The sequence below is a fragment of the Felis catus genome, chromosome C1 (assembly GCF_018350175.1).
Source record: "Felis catus isolate Fca126 chromosome C1, F.catus_Fca126_mat1.0, whole genome shotgun sequence".
NCBI classification, from domain to species: domain Eukaryota; kingdom Metazoa; phylum Chordata; class Mammalia; order Carnivora; family Felidae; genus Felis; species Felis catus.
In genome coordinates this window covers 98,379,091-98,406,736 of record NC_058375.1, presented here as the reverse complement: position 1 = coordinate 98,406,736, position 27,646 = coordinate 98,379,091, and the positions used below count along the sequence as shown (strand labels likewise).

At 43.3% G+C, this 27,646-nt stretch overlaps 1 protein-coding gene and 1 non-coding gene across 4 annotated transcripts in view; both read right to left on the bottom strand.

Annotated features, from left to right (window-relative positions):
* LOC111561798 (cell wall integrity and stress response component 4-like) overlaps nucleotides 1-27,646 on the bottom strand; it is a 125,157-nt gene that overhangs the window by 86,900 nt on the left and 10,611 nt on the right. The window contains exon 3 of one of the 3 annotated variants that reach the window (XR_006582896.1): nucleotides 21,461-21,617. The exons of the other annotated variants lie outside the window; for them this stretch is intronic. The gene's annotated coding sequence lies outside the window, so the exon portion shown is untranslated. Of the gene's footprint in view, nucleotides 1-21,460; nucleotides 21,618-27,646 lie in introns of those variants that run through there. 3 annotated transcript variants of the gene reach the window in all.
* Nucleotides 26,422-26,528, bottom strand: LOC111562034. Its single transcript, XR_002745095.1, has one exon. It is a non-coding gene; the product is annotated as a U6 spliceosomal RNA (small nuclear RNA).

Below are 27,646 nucleotides of genomic sequence, written 5' to 3'. Positions count from 1 at the left end.
GATGTGGTTCAGGGTAATCTTTCATTAAACTCCTCTCATGAATTTGTCAAGTGATAAAACGAATGAGTAGTCGTAAGGAGAGTAAAGAACACTCACTCAGCCGCACAGAACCAGAATCATCTGTCACTTACTGAGCAAGTCGCTTCTCCGTCTGGGAAGTGGGGTCACTGGTGGTGTCTACCAGGAAGGGTTGTTATAGGACCAAAGGAACAAACATTTGCAAAAGTATCCAGTACAACATAGGCCTCTTTCAGCCAAGGGCTGTCTGCTCTACTCAACCTGAAAAGCCTTCTAGAAAAATGCAAGGGAAAATACAGGCACCACCTTCAGAAGGCGTCTGCCCTTGCCTCACAGGCCCTTTTGTTGACAGCTTTGGTGAAGGCAAAATCAACACTATGCAGAGCTCTCGCTTGAATCCGAAATCAGCTGCTTCTGGGGGAAAAAAAAATGGTGATGAATCTCTTGACAGCCATGCTATTTGTCAGCTGATAACATATTTTTTCCCAGATTATTAGACTTGAGCCAAGGAAGCAACAGTTAAAAACGCATTCTACAAATATTATTATTGCTTCTGAGTGGAGTTTTGTTTTACTTTTCTCTCTCTCTCTCTCTCTCTCTCTCTCTTTTTTCCTTTAAGAAAGTGCCTGCGCAGAGCCTATTTTGGGGGCTGACTTGAGTTGTTTTCCTGGCTGTGCTCCAGGGAGGTTCATAGCAAGGGTTGCTCAAGCTGCAGATAGTGGTTTTGTGGGCTATTTGTTGCTGCTTTTAAGTGCCCCGAAGACCTCTCATTCCCACGTCTTCCTAGTTCAAAAAGGAGGTGCGGGACTCCTGACCACTAACAACTCCTCTGAAATCAAGGGGTTGGGGAAGGAAGGGGGAAGGGCTACTACTTAAGTCCCTGGTCATCGGCTCCCATCTCATGACAGTGGCAATTGTGCACTGGACCTGCTCCAGGATCCTGGTGGGAAAATCTGTAGATAAACTACCAGAGCAAACAGCACCCTTGGGGAATGTTCTTGTGGTGTTTCTGTCATAAAGGGGCCATTTGCGCTCAAGAGGTTTCCACAGAGGACACCATCCCAGCATGGTGTGTCACCAAGAGGGCACAGGGCACGGTCCTGCTGTGAACTGCCCAGGCTCTCCACACAGGAGGTGGAGGCAGGGCTGCTGCCGGAGCCACGGCAGGGCCTGGACAGCCTGTAAACAGAGACTGTTCCCTGGCCAGCTCAACGGGTGCCTACTTCTGGGTGAATAAATTAAGCCTTCACATGTCACAGATATGGCTTCTCCTAGAAGCCCTGGTACCAGCCCCCACTCTGAATTTGCTGGGAATATTATAACCTCCCTGGAGCTTCTGCCTGAATGGAGAGCATTTTCCCCCAAACTCTTTAGGAATGGGGCAGGTGAGGGGCATCTCCTGTTGGCCGCAAGTGGGGTAATAAGGAATAGGCAGGAATTCAGGAGCCTAACCAAAGCCAAGAGTCCTGGGCTCTTCTTCCTGGTAAAGCACGCCCCTCTCAAGTTCCCCTGATTTCACCAACGTTTCGTCAAGAACGCAGAATTACTGCCCCGGTTAATCCCATGAATGATATAGGTCCTGACCCATTCACACACAGGAAGGGAAGGAACTCCTCACCTTAGATTTCTACACCCTATGTTGCCCTGGGCAAGCCTCCCTGACCGCAGGGAATGGGGGAGGTTTCCGTTCTGGGACTGGATCTGACTCTGGGTGTCTCTGAGCAAACTTCATTCAGTTATTCAACAGATAGAGACTAAGCTTCTTGCAAGTGCCAGAGATTTCCTGGAGGCAGTAATCCAAAGGCAATCTGCCTCCCGGGTTCATGGGTTAATGAAACACACAAATAAATAGCACCTCCCCGAGCCTCAGTTTTCCTACTGATGAAGTGTGGATGACAACAACAACATGAAAACACTGTAAACAACCAGCAGCAGATGAGTGCAACACTAGATTACGGTGTAAGCAGTGAAAACAGATGAGCTAGAACTGCATTTGTCAATAGGGATGAGTAAGTGAAGTGAAAAAAGCACATTGGAGAAGGATACATTTGCACGATCATTCATATAAGGGTTTAAAACGCGCAAAACAATAATAGATTATAAATACATTCCTTTGTAATGCTTTGTAATAAAAGCAAGAAATTATGCATGGGAATGCTATGTCAAATTTAGAAAAACTATTACCCCTGGGGAGGGAGATGCACTGGAAGGTACACTCAGGACTTTGCCAGAAGGTACGCTCAGGAGTTTCCATTGAACCTGAAATGTTTTATCCTTTCAATGAGCTGGTAGGTACCTGCGTGTTTGTTATATTACTTACGTTTTTGGTCTGCCCGAAATATATAGAAATAAACTAATTTAATACTACATTGAACTCATAAAAATAATTAATTTTTAAATCCCTATAATCAGTCAATTCTATGGTAGTATGGAGAACCCAAACAACAGATAACCCTAAGCATATCTATTTGGGTATGGAACACCCCATTTGATTTCTGAGGAAAGGAAGATAAAAGCCTTCACTTGCTGATTTGTATTGATAATTATTATTATCAACATTTATTGAGTGCTTACTATGTGCCAGGCACACAATACAGCATCACTAAGGATTTTACATGCATTATTAGCATTTTAAGAGAGAGGTCGCTGAAGCTCATTGAAGTTAAGGAACTTGCTGACCTCACGAGACCATACGTAGGGGATTCAGAATTCAAACCCAGGTCGCTTTGCCTGAGTATGCAGCAGTTGAGAAGTTGTAACTGGGACGAAACTCCTCGGCAACTTGACACACTTCCTGATCCATTGATTGACATCAGCCAGGTCCCTCACCCACCCTCTCTATCCCAGCTTTCCCTCACTGCCTGGAATATGAGGATAGTAACAATCAGCTTCCTCCTGAATGGACCTTCTAACTGAAAGTGGCGAACAAGTAGATGGTGGCTGGATGATGCATGCATGGGACATAAATGGCAAATAAATGGGTGGTTGCTAGGTGGGTGGGTAATGGGTTGTGTACTGTAGAATCGTAGATGGAAGGCAGGTGGTGGGTACACGATGACTGGGTGATGAATGGCTGATGGTGAGATGATGGATGGCTACATCATAGAAGATTGTCATGTAAAAGGTGAATGGTACATGGTAGATGGAGGAGAGATGAAAGCTGGGTGGTAGGTAGTGAGTGGTGTACGGTTAACGGATGGTTCAACGTATACACGGAGGACGATGGGTGGATGGCAAGTGGATGGTGAAAAGATGAATGCAAATGGATTTTGAATGAATATGATAGTGAATAATGGATGTGGGGGAAGAAAGAAAATGTTCAGACCTCTCTGTGGGCCTCGGACTGAGCAAGGGCCACACAGGTACCTACAGTGGTGAGGTTCAGTGCAAGTCTCCTGTGTGGTCCACTTTGGTACCCCTTCTGTTACTCCCTCTCACGGCTGTCCCTTTGCTCAGGCTGACTCTCCCTGTGGACATTTCCACAAACAGCTCTGCAAAAGTGAGGCAGGTTCAAAAATGGCTTTTTAATTAGGCTATTACATCCCAGACTTACATCCCAAAACACTGTTTTGCCTTCTATAAATAACAAAATTTGGGTTTTGTTTACACTTAATTTCACGAATAACATATGACTACATTTTTCAGAACAATAAAGCCAAATTCTTTATCAAAAATTATATACATAGCTTCAAATGCCAGGCTGACCTCCCCAGGGATAATGGTTTCCAGTTTGGTGGATATCCTAGACTTTCTCCGGTCATTCGCACACACCTGAGTGTGCCTATAAAATATGGTGTGGTGGCATTTATAAAAATTGTATCAGGCTATATCTATCAGTCTAGAACTTGCTCTTTTTTTTTTTAACTTTTTACTATTAACCAAGCTATACAAGCACATAATTTATAAAGCCAACTAGGACAATAAGGTTTATTAAGTCAAAGAGTGATCCCCAGACTTCCCACTCCCATTTCTTCCTTCCCATAGGCAACCACTTGCTGATTTCCTCTGTCTGGTTCTTTCGGTACTGACTTCATACCTCTTGCTACTATATATATATATATATATATATATATATATATATATATATATATTAGTTTTAGAAATTATCAATTACTTTCCCACGGTAAAAGATGAAGTTTGGCTCTCTTTCCTCCCTCCCACTGCACCATCCCACAAGCATCCTTCCCACCCCTTCGTTCTCCCAATATACTTAGAGCACAATTTTGAATAGATCAATATTCAGGATACACAATGATAACCACTCTGCAATTCACAGCTGAGTTGTGTGCTAAGCTATAATTAAATTCCTTCCCTGCACAACTTTTTGTTTTTTCTGTATTTAATAATTTACCTTTTCCATTTTCCTTGTTTTCTAAATAACTATGATTAATGCAACAAGTTCATTGGCAACTGTTTAATTTTTCTCTCAGTATATTCAGATACTTCAGGTAGTCTGTCAATTACATTGTCTTGAAGAAGCCTCTCTGGGAGTCTTCCCACCTGCTCCTGTTTTCCTTGTAGCCAGGTGCCCCACTATTGTGGAGATCTCCCCCACAATAGTCCTGAGAATTCTTTTTGCCTTTCTCCTGTGTCCTATATTCTTTGTCTTCCTCCCACTTAGTTTTCTCTCTCAACTTAATGAAGTACATTCTCTGGCTGCTTCCAGAGAAGGGATCTATGGAAAGCAAATTGGTTGAGAGCTTGTCTGAAATGGCTTTATTCTACACTGACCCTTGACTGATAGTTTGGTTAGGTATCAAATTCTAAGTTACAAATCACTTTGAAATGTTTGAAAGCATTACTCCACTGCCTTCGGATTTCCAATGTTATTACTGAGAAATGCAAAGCCATTTTACTTCCTGATCTTGTGTATATGACCAGTTGCAAAGGACCATCTTTTTTGTTTCCAATTATTGGTATGCAAAACATTAAGTATTGCATGTGCTTCCCTAGGTTTTCCAGCTTTGTCTACAATTGGATTAGGGCCAAGTGGCTAGAGTAGAAGTGACACATGTCACTTCCAAGCTAAGAAAGTTACCAACCAGTGTGCCTGGTTTGTAAAAGCCTATTTTCCCCTCCCACAACTACTTACCCCAGGAGACCCATGATCCAGGTGACATATTTACAAGGCAGAGTTGGACTACCTGAAATACTTTGCATAAATGACAAACTTTGGTTTCATTAAACCACTAAGATTTTTAAGGGCTGTATAAAAAGATGTATCTATAATCTATTATTGTTTTGCATGTTTTAAACCTTTATATGAATGATCATTCAAATGTATCCTTCTCCAGTGTGCTTTTTTCACTTAAGTTACTTATCCCCATTGACAAATGTAGTTCTAGCTTATCTGTTTTCATTGATGTATAGAACTGTCAAGTTTATATCACAATCTAGTGATGCACTCATATGCTGCTGGTCATTTACAGTATTTTCATGTTGCTGTTACCCACACTTAATCAACAGGAAAACTGAGGCTCAGGGAGGCGTACTTACCTGTGTGCTTCATTAACCCACGAACCCAGAAGGCAGACTGCCTCTGGATTGCTGCCTCCAGGAAATTCTGGCACATGCAAGAAGCTTAGTCTATCTCTGTTGATTAATTGAATGAAATGCAGACCTCCTGGTGCCTGATAAAACATTCCCTGTGGTCAGGGCGGACTGCCCAGGGCAACACACAGTGTAGAAATGTAAGGTGCGGAATTCTGAATGAAGACTTTAAAAACTCCATCTGTGATGTATATTTGGGTCTTCCTTTAGTTCTGTCAGTTTTTGCTTCATAGATATAAAAGCCCTGCTGTTAAGTGAGTACTCATTTATGATGAGGTTTTCCTGATTAAATCATAATGAAATGTTTCACATTTATCATTGTGAAATGGCTCTTTTTTTTTCTATCCATTTAACTTGCTTCAAAGGGTTTTGTATATCTTCCTTTGTGAAGTGCCTATTAAAATCTTTACTAGGCTACATTTTTATTATTCTATAAGAAGTCTTTATATATTCCAAAGAGAAGTCCTGTCAGATACATGTAAGACAGCCATTTTCTCCCAGGTCATGGCCTTCCTTTTTCATATGCTTAATGGTGACAAAGAGCAAAACTTTTTACTATTTATGAAAATTAAACAATTTTTAACAATTTTCATAGTTCCGTTTTTTTTCTTTGCTACATCTATAAAAGTTTTGCTTACTCCAATTTTGCGAGGATTTTCTGCTTTGCTCTCTTCAAGAAGTTTTTTAGTTTTAGCTTATACTTTTAGATCTATGATTAATTTCAAGATAATACTTGTATAAGGAGGGAGTTAAGTGCTGAGGTTCATTTTTTTCCAAATGGATTGCCAACTGTTCTGAAAAAAATGTACTATTCCCATTGCATTACCTTGCACCTTAGTGGAAATCGATTGTCCATATATATGTGGGTCTTTTCTGAACTCTCTGTTTTGTCCCATTGATCTACATGTCTACCCTTACATAAGTATTACACTGTCTTATTTATTGTAGCTTCATAGTAAGTCTTAAAATCAAGCAGTTTAGTCCTCTCAATTTCTTCCTCTTTAAAAAAGTATTTTGGTCTAAGTCTTTTGCAATTACATAAAATATTAGAATTAGCCTGTATAATTTTTAATGATAAAACATGCTGGAATTCTTGTTAGGTTTCTGTTGCATCAATGGTTCCATTTAGGGAGAATTTTAGCAATATTGAGTCTTCTGATATGGGAACATGGTTTATCTCTCAATTTTATTTAGATCTTCTTTAATTTCACTCAACTGTGTTTTATAGTTTTCCTTGTACAAGTCTGGCACAAAATGGTCAAGTTTATCCCTAAGTATTTCTAGTTTTTTATATTCTTATAAATTGTATTGTTTTTAAACTTAACTTTCCAATTTTTATTACTAAGGTATAGAATTAAAACTAAATTTTATATATTCTTTTTATCTTGTGTCCTGACTAAACTCACTTTTTACTGTTATCATTTTTTTGTGAATTCTTTAGGATTTTTCATGTGCAAGATTATCATTTGTGGCCTCCAGTAAAATGTCAAAAAGAAATTGTAAGAAGTTATGGTTCAAGATGGCAACATAGGAGGCTCCCAAACTCACCTCCTCCCACAGACACACCAAATCTCATCTACATATGGAGCAACTGGCCCTGAAAGAAATCCAGAAACTAGCTGAGTAAATCCCACACATGGGGCAAATGAGAAAAAAAAAGGACAAGAGAAGCTGAGACAGAATTTCTCCATAAACCCCACCCCTGGCATGGCAACACACATTCAAGAGGGAACTTACAAATCCCTGCTTCTCCTTGAGGAGTGATGGGTTTGGACTCAGTATCTACTGTTCCAACTTTTTTCCAACCAACCTGCATCTAGGTGCTGACTGAGATCCTCCCCTTTGAGACATTGACAGGTCTTGGCACACCCTTAACTGCTGGGAGCCACCAAGAACAAAGACAGCAGCTTGGACAATCACAGAAGTTTGTGAGTCAACCAGGAGCTCTGGACAGGCTTATTGACAAGGTTCAACTCGTACATGAGACCAATCTGTCAAGACTGGAAGAGGTAGCTGTGGTATCTAATGCACAGAAACCAACACAGAGAGCCAGGGAAAGTGAAGAACTAGGGGACTGCATTCCAAACAAAAGATAAGTCTCCAGAAATCAATCTCAATGAAATGGAAATAAGTGATTTACCCAATAGAGTTCAATATAATGTTCATAAAGATGCTCACTAAGGCCAGGAGAGCAATGCATGTAATAAAGTAAAAATTTCAAGAAAGACATAAAATACGGAAAAGTAACAAACAGAAATCATAGAGCTGAAGAATACAATAATTAAAATGAAAATTCAGTAAAGTGGTTTGACAAAAGATTAGGTCAAACAGAAGAAAGAATCAGCAAACTCAAAGACAGAGCAATGGAAGCCATCCAATCAGAGAAGCAAAAGAAAAAGGAATGAAAGACTAAAGATAGTTTAAAGGACTTATAGGACAATATCAAGAGAACCAATATATGCATTATGGAGACCTCAGAAGGAGAAGAGAGAGAAGGAAATGGGCAGAAGCTTATTCAAAGAAATAATGGCTGAAAGCTTCCCTAATCTTTCTGGGGAAAGAAACAGATACCCAGATCTAGAAAGCCCAAAGAGTACCAAATAAGGAGAACTAACAAGACTCACACCAAAACACATTACAATTAAATCGTCAAGTTAAAGACAAAGAGAGAATCTTAAAAGCAGCAAGAGAAAAGCAATTTGTTATATACAAGGAAACACCCCTAAGACTAAGCATATTTTTCAGCAGCAACCTCGCAGGATAGAAGGGAGTGGATGATATATTCAAAGTACTGAAAGAAAAGAACTACCAACCAAGAATACTCTACCCAGCAAAGCAGTACTTTAGAAGTTAAGGAGAAATAAAGGGTTTCCCACACAAACAAAAGCTAAAGGAATACTACACTGGCCTTACCAAAAAAAACAAACAAAAAAAAAAGTTAAAAGGAGTTCTTCAAGCTGAAATGAAAGGATGCTAATTAGTAACATGAAACATATGAAAGTATAAAACTCACTGGTAAAGTTAAATTTAGAATACTCTAATATTGTAATGGTTGAAGGCAAATCATTTATAACTGTCATATAAAAGTTAAAACACAGAAGTACTAAAATAACTAAATTGCAATAATTTGTTAAGGTATATACAATATAAATAGATGTAAAGTGTAACATTAAAAACATAAAATGTGGGAGGAGGGGCACCTGGGTGGCTCAGTTGGTTGAGCATCCATCTTCAGTTCAGGTCATGATCTCACATTTCTGAGTTCGAGCCTCACATCTGGCTCTCTGCTATCAGCCTATCAGTGCAAAGCCTGCTTCAGATCCTGTCTCCCTGTCTGCCCCTCCCCCACTTACGCTCCCCCCCAAAAAATAAATAAATATTTTTTAAAAAACACAAAATGTGGGGCACCTGGGTGGCGCAGTCAGTTAAGCGTCCGACTTCAGCCAGGTCACGGTCTCGCAGTCCGTGAGTTTGAGCCCCGCGTCAGGCTCTGGGCTGATGGCTCAGAGCCTGGAGCCTGTTTCCAATTCTGTGTCTCCCTCTCTCTCTGCCCCTCCCCCGTTCATGCTCTGTCTCTCTCTGTCCCAAAAATAAACGTTGAAAAAAAAAATTTAAAAAAAAAAACACAAAATGTGGGGGAGAGTATAAAAATGTAGAGTTTTTATATGCATTTGCAGTTCTTACCAGCTTAAAATAGACAGTTATAAGTATAGGAAGTTTTAAGTAAGCTTCATGTTAACCGCAAAGCAAAAACCTATGGTAAATACACAAAAGAGAAAAAGAAGGAAAGCCAAGCATCCCACCACAGAAAATCATCAAAACCCAAAGGAAGATAGCAACAGAGGAAGAAAGGAACAAAAGGACTACAAAATAGCCAGAAAACAATTTTTTAAATGGCAATAATATACCTATCAATAATTACTTTAAATGTAAAAGGACTAAATTCTAAAATCAAAAGGCATGGTTGGATGTTTATTATAAATAAATGAATAAATAAATAAATAAATAAATAAAACAAGATCTAACTATATGCGGACTACAAGAGATTTCAGCTTTAAGGACACACATAGACTGAAAGGGAAAAACATATTCCATGCAACTGGTAATCAAAACAAAGCAGGCTTCTGCACTACTTCCTGATATTCTGTAAGACTATTGTCCTAATTCTTAAAGAAGTATAGAAAACTGTCCCCACGCTCTTGGTCTGTTTCTTTAAGGATAAAACCAAACCATCCCAGCACTTTCTATCCCCAGGCAAAGGACTGCACTAACTAGAATGAGTTCTTGCAAACTACTGCATCCCTTAGACTTGAATGTTTAATATTCCTCATCTTTTATATTAATACCAAAGTGCACTTTAAGGGAATGGCTGAGCAAGCTGCCATACCCAGCAATTTAAGCACATGCAGCCTCTATTGTCAAAGTAGAGAACATCATGAAGAGGGAATACAGACAATTTGACATAAACAGTGAATAACAATTTCTTTAAGTCTATGGTCTACTGTGCCTACAGGATGCCAAACATCTGGATAGAAGATGCAACATTCCATCAAGAATTTCACTGTTCTTCCAGATAATTGAATAGACTTTTATTGTGAATTGTATAAACCTAGCAATTATAGCAGTTATGCTTATATTTCCATGATTTACAACTGCAGGGTACATATATGTATAAGTGTGTGTGTGTGTGTGTGTGTGTGTGTGTGTGTGTATGTGTGTTTAACTTCATCTGATGACCATATCCTTAGGGAATAGGCTTAATTATCCAATTTTACAGACGAGGAAGTTGAGAGCCTTTCTTAAGCATGTTTTGATCTCATACTCTGTGACAGACACAAAGCCTACAATAGAGATGTAAAACAGTTTCTGCCCTAAAGGTGCCCACAGACCAAAGGAGGAGCTCAGAACTGAAGGAATTTGACTTGCCCAAGGTCACACAGCTATTTACTGTCAGATCTGGGACACCATCCAATTTTTCTGGCTCCAAGTTCAGTACTCTCTTCACGGCTGCCTCCAATAAAGCCCAGATGCACTAGTAGAGCAGGGAGTGAAAGGGAAAGGGGTGGAGGTGCTGTTGGAGTTGGAAGAGCCTTGTTATTAACACCAAGATGAGAAATTAAGTATATGCCATTAAAGTTACAATTTTGAAGATTATGACCAGACATTAGAAAATGCTTTTGATGTAATGTTGGGTTAAAAAAAAAAAACAGAGCACAAATAGCATGTCTACCCATGTTCACTTGATACACATATGGACAGTTACAGGACAAGAACATGGGCAAATTTAAACAGCTGGATTTTCTTCATGTAGCAGGATAGTTAGTGGCTAAAATTTCCTTTTCTTTCTTTCTTTCTTTCTTTCTTTCTTTCTTTCTTTCTTTCTTTCGTCCTTCCTTCCTTCCTTCCTTCCTTCCTTCCTTCCTTCCTTCCTTTTTTTTCTTTCTTTCTCCTATTACTTTCGTTGGAATTACTAATTACTAACTAGTAATTACTAATTACTATTAGTTTTGTTGATGTTAAAATATAAGTTGTAGGTATGAAAAAAGAGATAGATGGGGCGCCTGGGTGGCTCAGTCGGTTAAGCGTCCGGCTTCGGCTCAGGTCATGATCTCACGGTTCGTGGGTTCGAGCCCCGCATCGGGCTCTGTGCTGACAGCTCAGAGCCCGGAGCCTGTTTCAGATTCTGTGTCTCCCTCTCTCTATGCCCCTCCCCACTCGCACTCTGTCTCCCTCTGTCTCAAAAATAAATAAACATTAAAAAAAAATTTTTTTAAGAGATAGATAACATGGGAAGATGAAAGGTTTTGCAGCTGGGCACACTTGGATTCATATCAAGGTTTTGCCAGTGACTAGCTATACAATGTAGGGAAATTCATTTAACTTCTCTGTACATCAGGTTTTTTTTGGCAAAGAATAATACTAATTTTGCAGGGTTCTGTTGAGGATTAGTGATTATGTATTAGAACACCTAATACACAAAGACCAACCACTCAAACTGTGATTATTTTTATCATTATTATTACATAATATAAGCCAAGAAGTGTGTTGGAGAACAGACAGGACTTGCAGGGCCTGCTCTAAGGCACAGGTTTGGCCAAAAGTCTGCAATGACATCTTTAACCCAGAGAACAACAATGTGGAATCGTCCTTACCAGCAGTGAAAACACGTGTTGAGCCAGGTCCTCGGAATACAAATGTGTAAAACACCATCTGTCCTGAAGGGATTTACCATCTATCTTTTTGCCTACTCATAAACATTTATTATGTACCTGTTATAATTCGGAGGCCAAAGGAACAACTAGTAATATAAAGATACATAGGACTTAGTCCTTAGGATAATTTACTGGGAGAGAAATAATCCCGGAAACAAATACAATATAATGTAGAGAACATAATCACAAAGTTAGGCATTTGGAAACATAGATCAATAAACACTTAATCCAACCTGGTGAGGGAAAATGAGGGAAGTCTAGGAAGGATTTCTGGAAGCACTGGCCCCAGAACTGAGCCTTTAAGTATAAACAAGAGTTAGTTAGAAAAAAGGGGACTGTTTTTTCAACATGACTTTGGCTACTTAGGGTCTTTTGTGGTTCCATACAAATTTTAGGATCGTTTGCTCTAGTTCTGTGAAGAATGCTGGTGTTATTTTGATAGAGACTGCACTGAATGTGTAGATTGCTTTGGGTAGTATTGACATTTTAACAATATTTGCTCTTCCGATCCATGAGCGTGGAATGTTTTTCCATTTCTTTCTGTATTCTTCAACTTATTTCATAAGCTTTCTATAGTTTTCAGTGTACAAATCTTGTACCTCTCTGGTTAGGTTAATTCCTAGGTGTTTTATGGGTTTTGGTGCAATTATAAATGGGATTGATTCCTCGATTTCTCTTTCTGTTGCTTCATTATTGGTGTATAGAAATGCAACCAATTTCTGTACACTAACTTTATATCCTGCAACTTTGCTGAATTCAACGTAACTTTACACCTAACAGAGTTAGAAAAGGAGCAGCATATAAAGCCCAAGGCCAGCAACAGAAGGGAAATAAGAAAGATTAGAGCAGAAATAAATGATACAGAATCACAAAAAAAAAAAGACAGCAGAAAAGATCACTGAAACTAAGAGCTGTTTTTTGAAAGAATAAAGACAGTTGATAAACTCCTAGCCAGACTTCTCAAAAAGAAAAGACAGAGGACCCAAATAGATAAAGTCATGAATGAAAGAGGAGAGATCACAACCAACACCACAGAAATACAAACAATTAGAAGAGAACATTATGAAAAATTATATGCCAACAAACTGGACAATCTAGAAGAAATGGACAAATTCCTAGACACTTACACACTACCAAAACTCGAACAGGAAGAAATAGAAAATTTGAACAGACCCATAACCAGCAAAGAAATTGAATCAATTATCAAAAATCTCCCAAATTCTACTGGAAATTTAAAGCAGAGTCAATGCCTATTCTTCTCAAACCGTTCCAGAAACTAGAAATGGAAGGAAAGCTTCCAAAGTCATTCTATGAAGGCAGCATTACCTTGATTCCAAAACCAGACAAAGACTCCACTAAAAAGAAGAATTATAGGTCAATATCCCTGTTGAATCCGGATGCAAAAGTTCTCATCAAGATACTAGCAAATCGAATTCAACAGTACATTTAAAGAATTATTGACCATGATCAAGTGGGATTCATTCCTGGCTGCAGGGCAGTTCAATATTTGCAAATCAATCAACGTGATACACCACATTAATAGAAGAAAAGCTAAGAACCATATGATCCTGTCAATAGACGAAAAAAAGGCATTTGATAAAATACAGCATCCTTTCTTGATAAAAACCCTCAAGAAAATTAGGATAGAAGGAACATACTTTAACATCATCAAGATAAAAACCTTCTGCATAGCAAAGGAAACAATCAACAAAACTAAAAGGCAACTGACAGAATGGAAGAAGATATTTGCAAATGATATATCAGATAAAGGGTTAGTATCCAAAATCTATAAAGAACTTACCAAACTCAACACCCCCAAAACAAATAATCCAGTGAAGAAATGGGCAGAAGACATGAACAGACCCTTTTCCAGAGAAAATATCCAGATGGCAAACAGATACATGAAAAAATTCTCAGTATCACTCATCATCAGGGAAATACAAATCAAAACCACAATTAGATACCACCTCATATCAGTCAGAATGGTTAAAATTAACTCAGGAAACAACAGATGTTGGTGAGGATGTGGAGAAAAATGATCTCTTTTGCACTGCTGGTGGGAATGCAAACTGGTGCAGCCACTCTGGAAAACAGTATGGAGGTTCCTCAGAAAATTAAAAATAGAACTACTCTATGAGCCAGCAACTTCACTACCAAGAATTTATCCAAAGGATACAAAAATGCTGGTTAAAAGGGGTGTATGCACCCCAATGTTTATGGAAGCACTATCAACAATAGCCAAATTATGGAGAGAGCACAAATGTCCATAGACTGATGAATGGATTAAGAGGATGTGATATATATGCAATGGAATACTACTTGGCAATGAAAAAGAATGAAGTCTCTCCATTTGCAACAACACGGATGAAACTAGAATGTATTATGCTAAGCAAAATAAATCCATCAGAGAAAGAAAACATATGATTTCACTCATATGTGGAATTTGAGAAACTCAACAAATGAACATAGGGGAAGGGAAGGAAAAATAAGATAAAAACAGGGAGGAAGGCAAACCATAAGAGACTCTTAAATACAGAGAACAAACTGAGGGCTGCTGGAGGTAGGGGGGGATGGCCTAAATGAGTGATGGGCATCAAGGAGGGCACTTCTCAGGATGAGCATTGGGTGTCATATGTAAGAGAGGAATCACTGGGTTCTACTCCTGAAGCCAAGACTATACTGTATGTTAACTAATTTGAATATAAATTTTAAAAAGGAGGGTACTGGGTGGAACGGCAGAAAAACATCCTAGGCAGAGAGGAAGATGTAAGGAATGGTGTATTAGATAATAATTAATTTGGTTTTTCCAGAGCATGGAATTTGAAGCAGGAGATGAGATTGGAGAGGGAGATGGGAACCAGCTCAAATGAGGCTTCATACACCTTCTCCAGAGGGCAGTGAAGGGTTTGAAGCAGGTGTCAAGGTGGTCAGCTTTACAGCTCAGACAGATGCTCCAGAGCCTATAGTGGGTTGCAGTTTAGGGCCACCTCTAGGGGTTCAGGAGAAAGGTGAGTCTGCACTGGAACAGAGATCATGGACACAGAGATCAGGGTGATGGAAACCAGACAGCAAGACAGTCCCGAACAATCCCAAGAGCCCAGTGAAAAATAGAAAGGAAGTACTTTCCTAAGACTTGAGAAAAAATTTTGTAACAGACAGTCTGGAAAAGCTTAGTAGAGCAGAGAGGACATGAGCAGCTCTTGAAAGAAGGAGAAGACACAGGTGGAGAAAGGGGCAGATCCCAGTGGAAGAAAAGGAATTAACAAAGGCAAAGAAACCATAATATGGAGATTGTGTTCACAGAAGAAGTCAGTCAGTTGACAGTAAGAATGTGTAACCTTTGACAGGCCCTCTACATTGTAAATTCTCATCCCCATACAGAGAATGCATTTATGCAGGACAGATTGTTTCCTCCCCAAACCCCTGCTTTCCTAAGGCATAAAGAGGTTACCATGAGCTAAACATAGAGAAAAATTCAGGAATTCTTCTAGACTATAATCCAGAAAGGAAAAGACGGAGTCCCTCCTGATGGCATGAAAGCTCTGGTGGTCTTTTGGTGACTCCAGGCTGTGGCCAGACAAGGGGAGAACCTCCTTTCCCTGCTCTGGCTTTCTCATTCCCCACCTCCAGTCCCACTCCCTGCCATCCAGGGACTGACTGATGAGCTGTGCCAATGAACAAAGAAAAGTAAGATGGGAAGGGGTGGGGAAGAAAGTGTTAAAATGACTGAGGGGTCAAGGGCAAAGGAGAGAAAGACAGTGTCCGGGGCAAGAGGTCCCCTTACCGATCTGAATATCATAGGAGTACACAGGGTCAGACAGGAAATATTAGACTTTGTGGGACATTCAGTCTCCGTCTTAACCACTCACTTCTGCCCCTTGGCACTTAGCATGTTGTGCCATTTAGCACAATAGGTAAATAAAGAAGAGTAGCTATTTTTTCAGTAAAACTTTGTTTATGGAGGCTGAGATTTAGATTTTGTAAAATATTCACGTCACAAAACATTCGCCTTTGATTGCTTCAATCAGTTAAAAATGTAAAAACCATTCTTAACTCACATACCAACATAACCAATGGGCTGGGTTTGGTTTGTGGAGTGTGGTTTGCCATCCCTGGTTTAGAATAAAGGTCCCGTATAGATGAAGAGCTGGGACAGGTCAAGGAACACAGAAAAGCCATTCCCAAACCTATACTCCTGTGGGTTCCAGATGGGATGGGATATAGGGCAGAAAGTGAAAAACAGAACTGTTTCTACACTTTCATGGAGGGCTTCCCTGGCTAATGATAAGTGGTTTAGGAATGGGCCATACCACTCCTTTTCCCACAATCAAGGATATAGCGATGGGGTTTTACATTGCTTTTATATTAATTAAATTTTGAAATCCTGCTTCCTATATTTCTATAAACCATATTATGGTATTCAAGAAAACCCATAACGAAACAACAGCTATGTGTATTTTGACTATGATATGCTCCTCTGGCTACCAAGAAAGCCAGGTAACGCCTAGCGGTGTGCCTGTGAACAACTGGGCCTCACTGTGGCCCCAACTGCCCATCTGGGTAATGGCAGCACATCCTATACAAGTCTGAGACCTGTTCTTGCCCAATGGGCTGCTTCCACTTGTAAGGCTCTCAGATGTTCTGCGGACACACAGTGTGTTATTTACTCTCCCAAGGCTCAATCTCTTCACCTATTAGATACTAAATGATCTTTTTAGATTCCAAACATTTATGTGGTCTTTCTTGGAAAATACTTAAGAATCCTCGAGCTTTGCCTTCTCTCCCAGCAGCATAGCTGAGGGGTAGCTGCACATCAACATAACGTGATTAGGAAGACTGACGTACAAGATTCTTGACAAAGAGCCCAGCCATTTTCCTTGGCCCGGGCACAAGTCTCCAGATTTCCTTAAAATTAATCATCAATATCATGTCCAATTCAGACTCTAAAACCCACTCAATCTCCCCTCCCCCTGACCCGTTGCACCCAGAATAAAAGGATTCATGTTGTTACATTTTCCTTCTTTTCTGCTCTCTGGAAGCAGGCATTGCTCCTTATTAGAGAAGATGTTTGAGATGCTCCCGCTGACCTATTGCCTTGTCTATGTTCCAAGAACTCGAACTCCCCAGGCACCACCCCAGACTCTTTCTCCTCTGACACTCGTAATCATTGAGAGGTGAAGACAAAGAGAAGGAGTCAGGGAAGAAGACAAGCCCTGGAGAAAACGAGGATGCATGATGAGGATTCTTGTTCCTGACACTCCTGCTGCCCTCAACCAAGCCATGATGGGGGCGGGGGGGTGGGGGTGGGGGGGGTGGTAATGGATCCAGCCACTAAATCCACCCAGAACCCAAAAGTACGTGATCCACAGAACTCGAACCCGAAAGGACCCCCACAAAGAGATTTCATAGAACCAACGATGGAAAACTCGGTTGTGTACATTTCCAGCAAATCCAAGCTCACAGAACTTGCTTGGTTGGTAGTGGAGAGCCCTCCCCTCACTGCTAGGGTGTGGGGAAGGTGGATACACTTTTCCCAACTCCCCGGATACAGTCAAAAACCCACTTTCTGCCGCAAGTCACAAGGTTGTTTCGGCTGGCTTCCCACAAATCTGGTTCTGAAGGAGGCAGACAGCTCCTCTGAAAACATATTCATTCTCTTCTCCCATTTGATCTTTCTTCCACATGCTTTTTGGATTAACACTGGCATTTTGTTTCCATCTGTTTTCAACTCTTGCTTAGAAACGTCCAAGTCAGCCTCTAGCCTCTACATGGCTGGGGGGGGGGGGGGTTCCTCTGCAGGGCACTGCTCCCCAGCAGGGTCCATGAAAGATCACCTGCTCATCCTGCTTCAAGTCCACAAACACTGAGTGAGCGCCCCTTGTGTGCCAGGCATGGCGTTATCTATCAGGCGCACCAAGGTGCCATGTCACGCCGCTGGGCAAAATTCAGCACAGCCTCCTGTGCACTTGAGCAAAAGCTCACATCATTACAGTGACCTGTAAGCTGTAAGATACCCCCCTTCCCCCCCCCCCCCACAGCCCTCTGACCTCACCTCCTGCACCTCTCCCTCTGAACCTCCAAAGCCACCCTGGCCTTGCTGCTGTGCCGTGACCACGCCTGCCCCCTTCTGGCTTGATGCCTTGCTGTTCCCTCCTTTCCCCACCCCGGAATGTCCTTTCCCCAGAGTGGCTAACTTCCTCACCTTCGAGCCTTTGTTCAAATATCACCTTTCCACAAGGCTGATACTGACAATCCTGTTGGAAGCTGCCACCCTTCACCAGCACACCTGACCCCCCTTTTTACCCGCTCTAAATGTTCTTTCTCTGCAGCACTTATCACCCTACTTCCTTGGCCCGGTTCCCTAGAAAATGTAATTTAAAGGAATACGATCCAGGGAAGTGGACATGAGGGAAAAGGGGGTAGAGCACAAAAGCAGGGAGAATAAACCTGAGGGAAAATGTTTCCAAATGCCCACAGTGTTGTAAAAAGTGAGGGCTGGGTCGCACAGGACAGCTTCAGAGAGTCTGGATGAAGCAGTGCATCTCCAAACAATCTGCCCAAGAGAGAAGAATGTAGCCTTCAGTCTCTGTCTCTCATTGGTCAAAGTCCACCCTGTGGGTCTGAACACCCTCATACATCCAAGCGATGTGAAAGCAGATGAGCCCAGAGGGGGCTCCTCACCTTCATGGGAACAGGAAGCCGCAGAGTGGAAGGTGGGAGTTGAAAGATGCAGGACAGGCACCGGGCGAGTGCCTATGGGGCGTGCCTGGAAGCAACCTGAGGGACACTCCTTGCAACTGGCCCCGGAGCTGTAGGAGTGGCAGCAGTGGGTGGCCCCAGGACTGCCTCAAAATGCAGGCACCAGTGGCCCCAGGCTGGCAGGCACAGACCAAGCCGTTGCCAGGCCAGTCCATGGATCCTGACTGTGCATAAGCTGAATCCTGCATAACCTTCCAATATGGCATCCATCTCCCCCAACTAGAAATTGAGCTCCACAAAGGCAAGATCTCTGTCTGCTTGTGTTCCCTGATACACCCCAGAAGTCTAGGAAAAGGCCTGGTGCAGGATAGTCCTCAGCATACTGTTGAAAGAATAAAAGGGCAGTGATAGTGAAGGAGGTACAGACCCTGCCTTCAATGAGCTTGCAGAGCCCGGGGGACATAGACAAGCCAATGGCTCAGCGCGGTACAAAACAGGAGTGCAATTCGTGTGGCAGACCAGGAGGCTGCAGGAACACTTAGCAGAGCTGTGGGCAACTGATCTCTGAGACCTGGTGATTTGACTTTAGAGGCGACAGGTTATGCCCAGCCTGGTGTATCCCATAAAACAAGGACACTGGAATAGAAAGTTGAGATCTGGGCTCTAAGCCCAACCTCGGCTGTGAATCGGCTGTAGGACCTTTCGAGAGTAATCACTATTTATCAAGTACTCACTTTCTGCCAGATCACAGTAGGAGTAATTTACTGTCTCAGTCCATTTGGGCTGCTCTAACAGAGTACCATAGACTGGCTGGCTTATAAACAACAGAAATGTATTTCTCACAGTTCCAGAGGCTGGGAAGTCCAAGGTCAAGGCGCCAGCAGATTCGGTGTCTGGTCTGTAAATGGCCGTCTTTGTGCTGTGTCCTCACAAGGCAGAAGGGATGAGGGAGCTCCCTGGGTCCCCTTTATAAGAGCATTAATCATATACAAGAGGGCAGAGCCCTAATGGGCTTAAAGGCCCCACCCACCGACACCAACACTTTGAGGGGTAGGTTTAATAATATATGAATATGGGGGGAGAGGAGGCCCAAATATTTAGTCCATGGCATTTACAAGCATCTTTTATTTCATTCTTACAACAATTCCTTGAGAGAGATATGATGATCCTCATTTAATTAGACAGGCATCTAAACTGAACCCAGAAATGTTCAACTAACCTACCCAAGTTCTCCTGGCTAAGAAGTGGCAGAGCTAGGATTTGAACTTGCAACTTCTGCTGCCAACGTCTAAAGCTCATAAAAACCACCCTCTCGCCCCATACGGCTGAGTCTTGGTGCCCTCTTTTGTGAAATGGAAAGATTAGACTACCTAATCTTTAAAGTCCTTTCCTGCTGAGCTGCATCCTAAACATGTCAAGGTCAAAGAGAAGTGATCCAGCCCAGACTTGGTGGCAAGTGATTGGATACTGCCTAGGACAAACATACTCATGGTATACGGGGGGTCTGCAGCCAGGTCTGAGTCACCAGCAGCCTCCGTCCAGCCCTAAGCCAGTGAGCACGAGGCTCTCTATGCCACACACGAGGACATGCACAGGACATCAGCCTGGCCAGGGAAGAGGGACCACCTGAGAAACTTGACTCGATGTGGCATCCTGAAGGTACACATGACGACAGAGTGTCTCCGCGGTTCCAAGTTATGGAATGTGATTGTTGAAAGCCTACCTACTCATCACACAGAGCCTTAACATTTGCAGGTTACCAGCGCAAGTGCAGACAAAGCCTGTGACTCGGCTAATGCATCTCAAAGTCTCCATCATCAGTCCAGATGACCACCGTCCCACAGAAATGTTACAGGAGCCACATATGTCATTTTACATGATCTCGTGGCCACGCTTTAAAAAGAGGTGAAATTAATATGGATAACATATTTAGTTTAACCCAATCTATCCACGATATTATCAATGCTGTGTGTAATCCATATAAAAGCATATTGAGACATGTTACGCTTTATTTTCCGTACTAAATCTTTGACATCGAGTGCGTCTTTTACTGAGAGCACCTCTCCGTTCAGAAGCCACATTTCAAGCGCTTAGTACGAATCAACATGAACCACGTGAATTACGGCCTGCTGAATTGGACAGTGTGAGCCCGGCGTCCTCTGGTGCTGATGGGGAACACACACATGCATGCACACACTCATGCCAGAGCAGCACAAATAACAAGGAACTTGACCTGGGGGCAGAGCTGGGAGCAGGGGAGGCCCAGGGGAAAGACACCGACCTGAATTCACGCACACAGAACGCAGACAAATGAGAGGAAACCAGCCCTTCGTGGGGACAGAAGACATCTGGCTTGCTGCCCTTTGAAGTTCAATTCACCTTCGGATCTCAAGAGTAGCAGGCCAAGAAAAAAATACCAGAGGCCCTCAAACGACTGAGGCAAGAGGTCAGAGTTCCTTGGTCAGTTCCTTGGAAAATGAGATTCATATGAGATTCGGGAGAGGGGAGAAATTTGTCAAAAAATCATAAAGTTAACAATTTGTATATTTAAATGGTGTCAAACCACAGGAGCCTGGCGTCCTGACACATTAATGAAAGCCTCAGCTCCATACTCATTTACACGGAAAGTAATTGCTGCTCGAAACAGATCCACAGAAGCAAAGGGTAGCAGACAAAATGTGAGTTTTTCAAAACCGAAGGACTCGGGAGACTGCTGGGGGGATTGTGGTTTTCCAGGAATGGGATGGAATGAAACGGATTTTTAAAAGAGAAAGAAAGAAAAGAAAACGTTTCCAACTGTCCTTTGTAGCCTCCCCTACCCCACCCCATCACGCAAAGCACTGAAGGAAGGGTCCGCCACCTCCTGTCTGCCACCAGGAGAAGGGAAAAGGCTGGTAGCTCCCAGGGCAGACGCCCCCCGGGGCCCAGCCTCCCGGCCTCTCCCCCTTCGAGAGCGAACCACAAGGGCGACGCCTCAGAACTGCACTTGGAGAGTGTTTACTCGCTGCGTTTGTGAGGCCGAGACTGGAGCCACATGGAAGGCACATGCAGGATGTGCTGTAATCATCTTCTGTTTATAATTCTGACAGAAGGATGGCAGAGTCGAGGATGGGATTGATCCGGTTCCAAATCTATTTCCTGGAGTCAGATTTAAAAGAGAGATGTTAAGGGCAGAGTCTCTAACGATGTGGGTGCGTCGCAACAAGTTACAAGTTTATTTCTATTGGTGTTTGTACAGATTTTTTAAATCTGTTGCTTTCTTCTCACACGTTCAGCCCAGCCCCTCCAGAGCCCACGGAACTCTGCAAACTGCCTCCTCTGATACATTCTTATCAAATTCAGAAAAATCTGATTTTCTAAGAGTTCATTTACAGGACAACAGTCCCCTTTCGCTGTAATGCCTTTATTGTCTTTTTATTGTTATTGTTCAGATTTTAAGTGTTACCATCTGACAATCTTGTTCATTCTCAGTGACGTTAAACACCCATCCAATCGTAGTCTGGTTTCCAAGTTTCTCCCTGAACGACCAAAGCTTACAATGGGTCTGCTCACATTCTCTGGCACACCCATGTAAGAAGACGTTTTGAGGTCTGAGGAGTCTCTTGTCTGAGCTGGCCGCTCCCCTGGAGCTGCCTCTGAGTCATTGTTCCTCTTTGTCTCTCTCGATTAGGATGGGATGTTTTACAGCTCTTGCTGGGAAGTAGATTTTTCTGGGCTCCCTAGCATGGCATTTAAATTCTAGTCACATGCCCCAGGTAGGAAAGCTGCCAGGCTATGAAGAAAACAGGTGAGCTGGAAAACCAACTCTAGGGACGACTAAGGGTAATTACTACCATCGCCACAGCACTTTACAGTTTACAGAGTGATTTCGTACTTGGTATCTCGTTTACCCTCACAACCATCCCAACGATATAGGGTCTTAACCTTCTTTTTACAGTGAGGAAACTGAGGCTGGGATTGCTGACACATCTCCCTAGGGTCACACACGTAGCTCACGTTGGAGCTGGGAATGGAAATAGCTCTTCAGACAAGAAACCCAACCCAGCTCCGTCCATGGATCTTCTCCTGTAGGCATCAGCAAGTAATCCAGACCGCAGTGTGTGAGACGTGTTTAATCACAATGAACACTGCCCCTCTTTTGCTTAATGTATCTCGAAGTCTCTTCCCTCATTGCCTTGTGATGGTGTGTAGGTAAAACCATTCCAGTGTTCATCCAAAATGAATACAACGAGAGGGAAAAAGTAGAACTTCAACCAACTATGTATTGAGGGTCCACTGTGTGAGAGAAAACGTGATGCTTACTGTCAAGAAATTTCTATTGCATGAGCAGAAGAGCTATGGATTGTGGAGGGTTAGACAGCAACACAGAGAACCACAACCAGAATCGTCACCAGGTCAAGGCGTTCGATGCAGCCTGGGCTGGGGGAGAACCGTGGAGATTTTGTGGAGAAGGAACATGAGTAAGCCCTGGGCGGGGACTCCCCAGCTTCCCTAAAGACAAGTCACTAGGAGTGCTTGTAAAAGGACTTGCATCCAGAAGGCAGGAGAAAGGCCTGATAAACCTGTGCCCCAGATGATCCCTAACATAGGGAAGGCTCTGAGCCCTGGGAAGCATGAGTCAGCTCCACAGGCTTCGCCGCGGGAAGGGCTGGGGGAAGGGCAGAAAATGTGGTGAAAGATGGAGACAAGGTGAGATGTACAACTCAAGACAAATACGAAAAGAAGCCTTAATTCCACCGTGAGGGCAGGGATGGCAAGAAGTTGGCAGACAGAAGGGCAGATGGAGGGAGGGGAGGCTGGGCTCAAGGAAAGGACTCCTCGCACCTGGCCCTGACACTACAGCTGGGTAGGGCCCTCCCTTCAGGTGCGTCACTCGATGGACCTGTACTGGAAGCCCGTCCTGGGGACCATGGCCAGTGCTTGTCCTCTCGTTTGCAGCTGAGGAGCCAGCAGGGAAGAATGATGTAAATTGCTGAATGAACGTATGATTTTGCTCAATACCTGAATTGCTTTTTCTTTTTCACTGACATGCATCCGTGACCGAGCCCTAGGAGACCCCAGGGATATGGTCCCAAAGGAAGCCTCTAGCAGCCACGGTGAAGGTGGAAAGGTTCTTGGTCTAGGGAAACTCTGTGGATTCGAAGCCCAGTTCCAGGAGAACGTCACGGGGCAAAATCATGTTTTGGTCCTTGGTTTCTTCCTCAATTAAATAATAATAATAATACCTAACCCTTATATAGCACTTACTACATGCCTAGCATTGTTCTTTGTTCTTGTTCTTTTACATGTTTTAGGCCTTTTAATTCTCACAACAACCATGTAAGGAAGGTTCTGCTATTGTCCCTGCTTTCCAGATAAGAAAACTGAAGCGCAGAGAATTTGTCAGGTGCCCAACAAGTAATTGACAGAGGCAAGATTCAAACTCAAGCGGTGTGGCTCCAGAGCCCAAGCTTACCCACCGTCCCCACCTCCTCTCTCAGAGGAACAAAGTCTAGCCAACACAGAGAGAACAGGTGTAACTATAAGTGAGCGTGTCAGCGTGCGTGTACGGGGGACGTATGAGAGAGGAGAGATTGGGTGGTGAGTGGTACCACAGTAGATTCTAAGACAGAAGATGACTCTGGGCTAGGGTGCATTAGGAAGGCTTCGTGAAACAAGTCTATCCACCTGCCGGAGAAAGCCCAGAGGAGTGAAGGAGGTGCCTCCGGATGGCAGATATGGGATTTGGGGTGAAAATGCTGAGCACACAGTGGGTTCATTCATTCGATTTGGCAGCCGTTTAGAGAGTTCCTGGCATATGCCAGGCCCCGGTGCAGACACAGGAGACACAATGGTGAGGCACCCTCCCTGCCTTCGTGGGGCTTACGGTCTAGCAGAGGAGACAGCCAAAAAAGAAAGCCAACAAATGAAAAGTGATGAATGGCATGGAGAATAAGAGTCAGGTGACTCTTTTAGCTGAGGTGGACGGGAAGGCCTGTCTGAGGATGGGTCGGCCCAGCTGTAACCTGACAGGGCCTGGTGGGTGCAGGAAGTGAAAGACCAGCGTGATTAGGGAGCACTGGATGGGCAGAGGTGACGGAAGGGAGGGCGGGAGACAGACAGCACCCCGAGGTCCCCAAGAGGAGACTGGAGAGCGGCGCTGTGGGGAGACATTGAAGCCTCTAAGCAGGAAACAGACATTATCCAATTTATGTTTTAAGAAATAATTCTCTGGCTGCCTGTGTGGAGAGTTCACCTGCAGGGACCCAGTTAGGAGGGTACCGGGGAGGGTGGTGGCCCGCCAGGTGGCGCCTGAGGGGGGTGGAGAGAAGGAACGTGACTGGAAACATATTTTAGAAGTAGAACCCACAGGCACTTTGCTCCCACCCCCATGGAAGGCAGGTTGCATAGACAGAAGCATGATTTAGACCCCGCGTGGATGCCTTATTTACCAAGCCTAAGTCCACAGAGGAAGGCGAGAAAGACCACACGCTTGCACGGCTTGTGCCGGTGGGAAGGACAAAGGTTCACCCTGTTTTGGAAGAAGTGGGTCTATGCCACTCTCCAGGTACACACCACAACTCTGAAAAGTGGATGCGAGAGGACAGATCCTCTCAAGCACTTTCCAACGAACCGAATTTAGGGCAACGATCCAAACAGAAACAATGGGTGTTCTGTGCAGAGCTGAGCAAGGTCCCCATGCTTGGCGCTCAGGCAGACAGACAGCTGTGGTGACTGAGTGTGTCCCGGGCCATGGCGCCAAGCCAGGAGACCCTGGGCAGCAAGCCGACTCACAGAGCCTCGGAGAGGAGGTGGCCATCAGGGACGACACAGCCTCCTGAGAGCACGGCACAAGGGATGGGTGCTTGGGGCTCCGAGGGGAAAGGGAAGTCCAGGGGCAGCTCCGTCTGTGGCCATGGACTAACCACCAGGGACAGGGTCTTCTGAAAGTGGAGGAAAGCTGCCATCAGACTTAAAATTCTTAGTGTTATATTTCATTGTGAATAGAATTTTCCTTAAAAATTTTTTTTATTCTTATTTTTTAGAAAGAGAAAGAGAGTGAATGGGGGAGAGGGGCAAGCAGAGAGAGAGAGAGTGAGGGAGAGAGAGAGAGAGAGAGAGAGAGAGAGAGAGAGAGAACCTCAAGTAGGCTCCATGCTCAGCACAGAGCCTGACATGGGGCTCGATCCCACAACCCTGCCATCATGACCTGAGCCGAAATCAAGAGTCAGGCGCTCAACTGACTGAGCCACCCAGGCACCCCAAATGTTCCCTTTAAATAAAACCAGTAGGTCCTAGCAAATTATTTTGCTAGCTTCCTAATTCTTACTCCTTCATTTATCGACAACAGAGCTTCTCGCACTTTAACGTGCACATGAATCACCTGGGCAACTGGTTAACCTTTGGACTCTGGTTCAGTAGGTCTGGGGTGTGGCCTGAGATTCTGTATGTTTTTAAATATAATTTATTGTCAAATTGGCTAACATACAGTGTATACAGTGTGCTCTCAGTTTTGGGGTGGATTCCCGTGATTCATCGCTTACATACAACACCCTGTGCTCCTCCCAACAAGTGCCCTTCTCAATGCCCATCACCCATTTTCTCCTCTTCCCCAACCCCCCCCCCCCACCAACCCTCAGATTGGTCTCTGTATTTAAGAGTCTCTTATGGTTTGCCTCCCTCCCTCTCTGTAACTATTTTTCCCCCTTCCCTTCCCCCATGGTCTTCTGTTAAGTTTCTCAAGTTCCACGTATGAGTGAAAACATATGATATCTGTCTTTCTCTGACTGACTTCTTTCACTTGGCATAATATCCTCCAGTTCCATCCATGTTGCTGCAAATGGCAAGATTTCATTCTTTCTCGTTGCCAAGTAGTATTCCATTGTATATACAAACCACATCTTCTTTATCCATTCATCAGTTGATGGACATTTAGGCTCTTTCCATAACTTGGTTATTACTGAAAAAATATGGAAGCTTCACGAATTTGTGTGTCATCTTTGTGCAAGGGCCACGCTAATCTTCTCTGTATCGTTCCAGTTTTAGTATATGTGCTGCTGAAACGAGCACAAGAGATTCTGTGTTTTTTAATGTTTACTTATTTATTTTGAGAGAGAGAGAGAGTGAGCAGGGAAGGGGCAGAGGGAGAGAAGGAGAGAGACAATCCCAAGCAGGCTCTGCACCGTCAACACAGCCCGACTCTGGGCTTGATCTCATCCACTGTGAGATCATGACCTGAGCCAAAATCAAGAGTCCTGCTGTTTAACCGACTGAGCCACCCAGGCACCCCAAGATTCTGCATTTTTATTAGTTCTCTGGTGACCCATGCACTACACTTTGAGTAGGGAGGCTCTGGCCCAGTCAGATGTCCCTTTCACTGCCCTTGAATCCCTTCCTCACACCACTTTGACTTCAAAATAAAAGTAGTTCATTCACTATTTATTGGAGTATCAGTATATACAAAGCATGGGTTGAGTGTTGAGAGAGATACAGAAATAAACATAATACAGTGTTCCCTTAAGCAAACTGCAAACAGGCTTGGTGGAGAGATGGTTACCAACATAGAGTATAAAGCCTGCCCTCCCCCAGGCCTCCTCCTACATTGGAATTATAATGCATTGCCCCACGTAATCCCCACTGCACCCTGAAATAGGAACTGTCTCTATCTTACATACAAGGAAAACCAGGCTAGGAAAAGTTAAGTTGATTTTTCAAGCTCACACAACCATTGAAAAGTTGGATTTGGATTTAAATTTGGATCTGTCTGGCCCCAAAGTTCAAATTCTTTCCATGAAGCCATACCAAGGACATAGATCTAAGTATAAATACCCCCAAACACTGGGCCTTATGTGATGCATGTAAAATAAGAAACACAAAGACCTAGCTGGAGGGGCTCAGCAGGTGAGGTGGTAGGTGACAGAAATTTGGAACTATAGTGTATTCACTGACTTGGACTGGGTTACGAGAAAAAAAAAGGCAGCAATAAAGACTTCACATTGAGAATATTTTTTAATGTTGCAGAAGAGAGATCGGTTTCCTTGTTTGTTCATAAATTCTCCTTTTATGGACTGCAGTTCCAAAGTCCGGGAAGCCACTTGCCCAGCCAAGAGAAGCTGGCATCTCTGGCTCATGGTTCCAGATGCTCCCAGACGTTTTGTGTGCAAGCACCCAGAGAGAGGGCTGCCCAT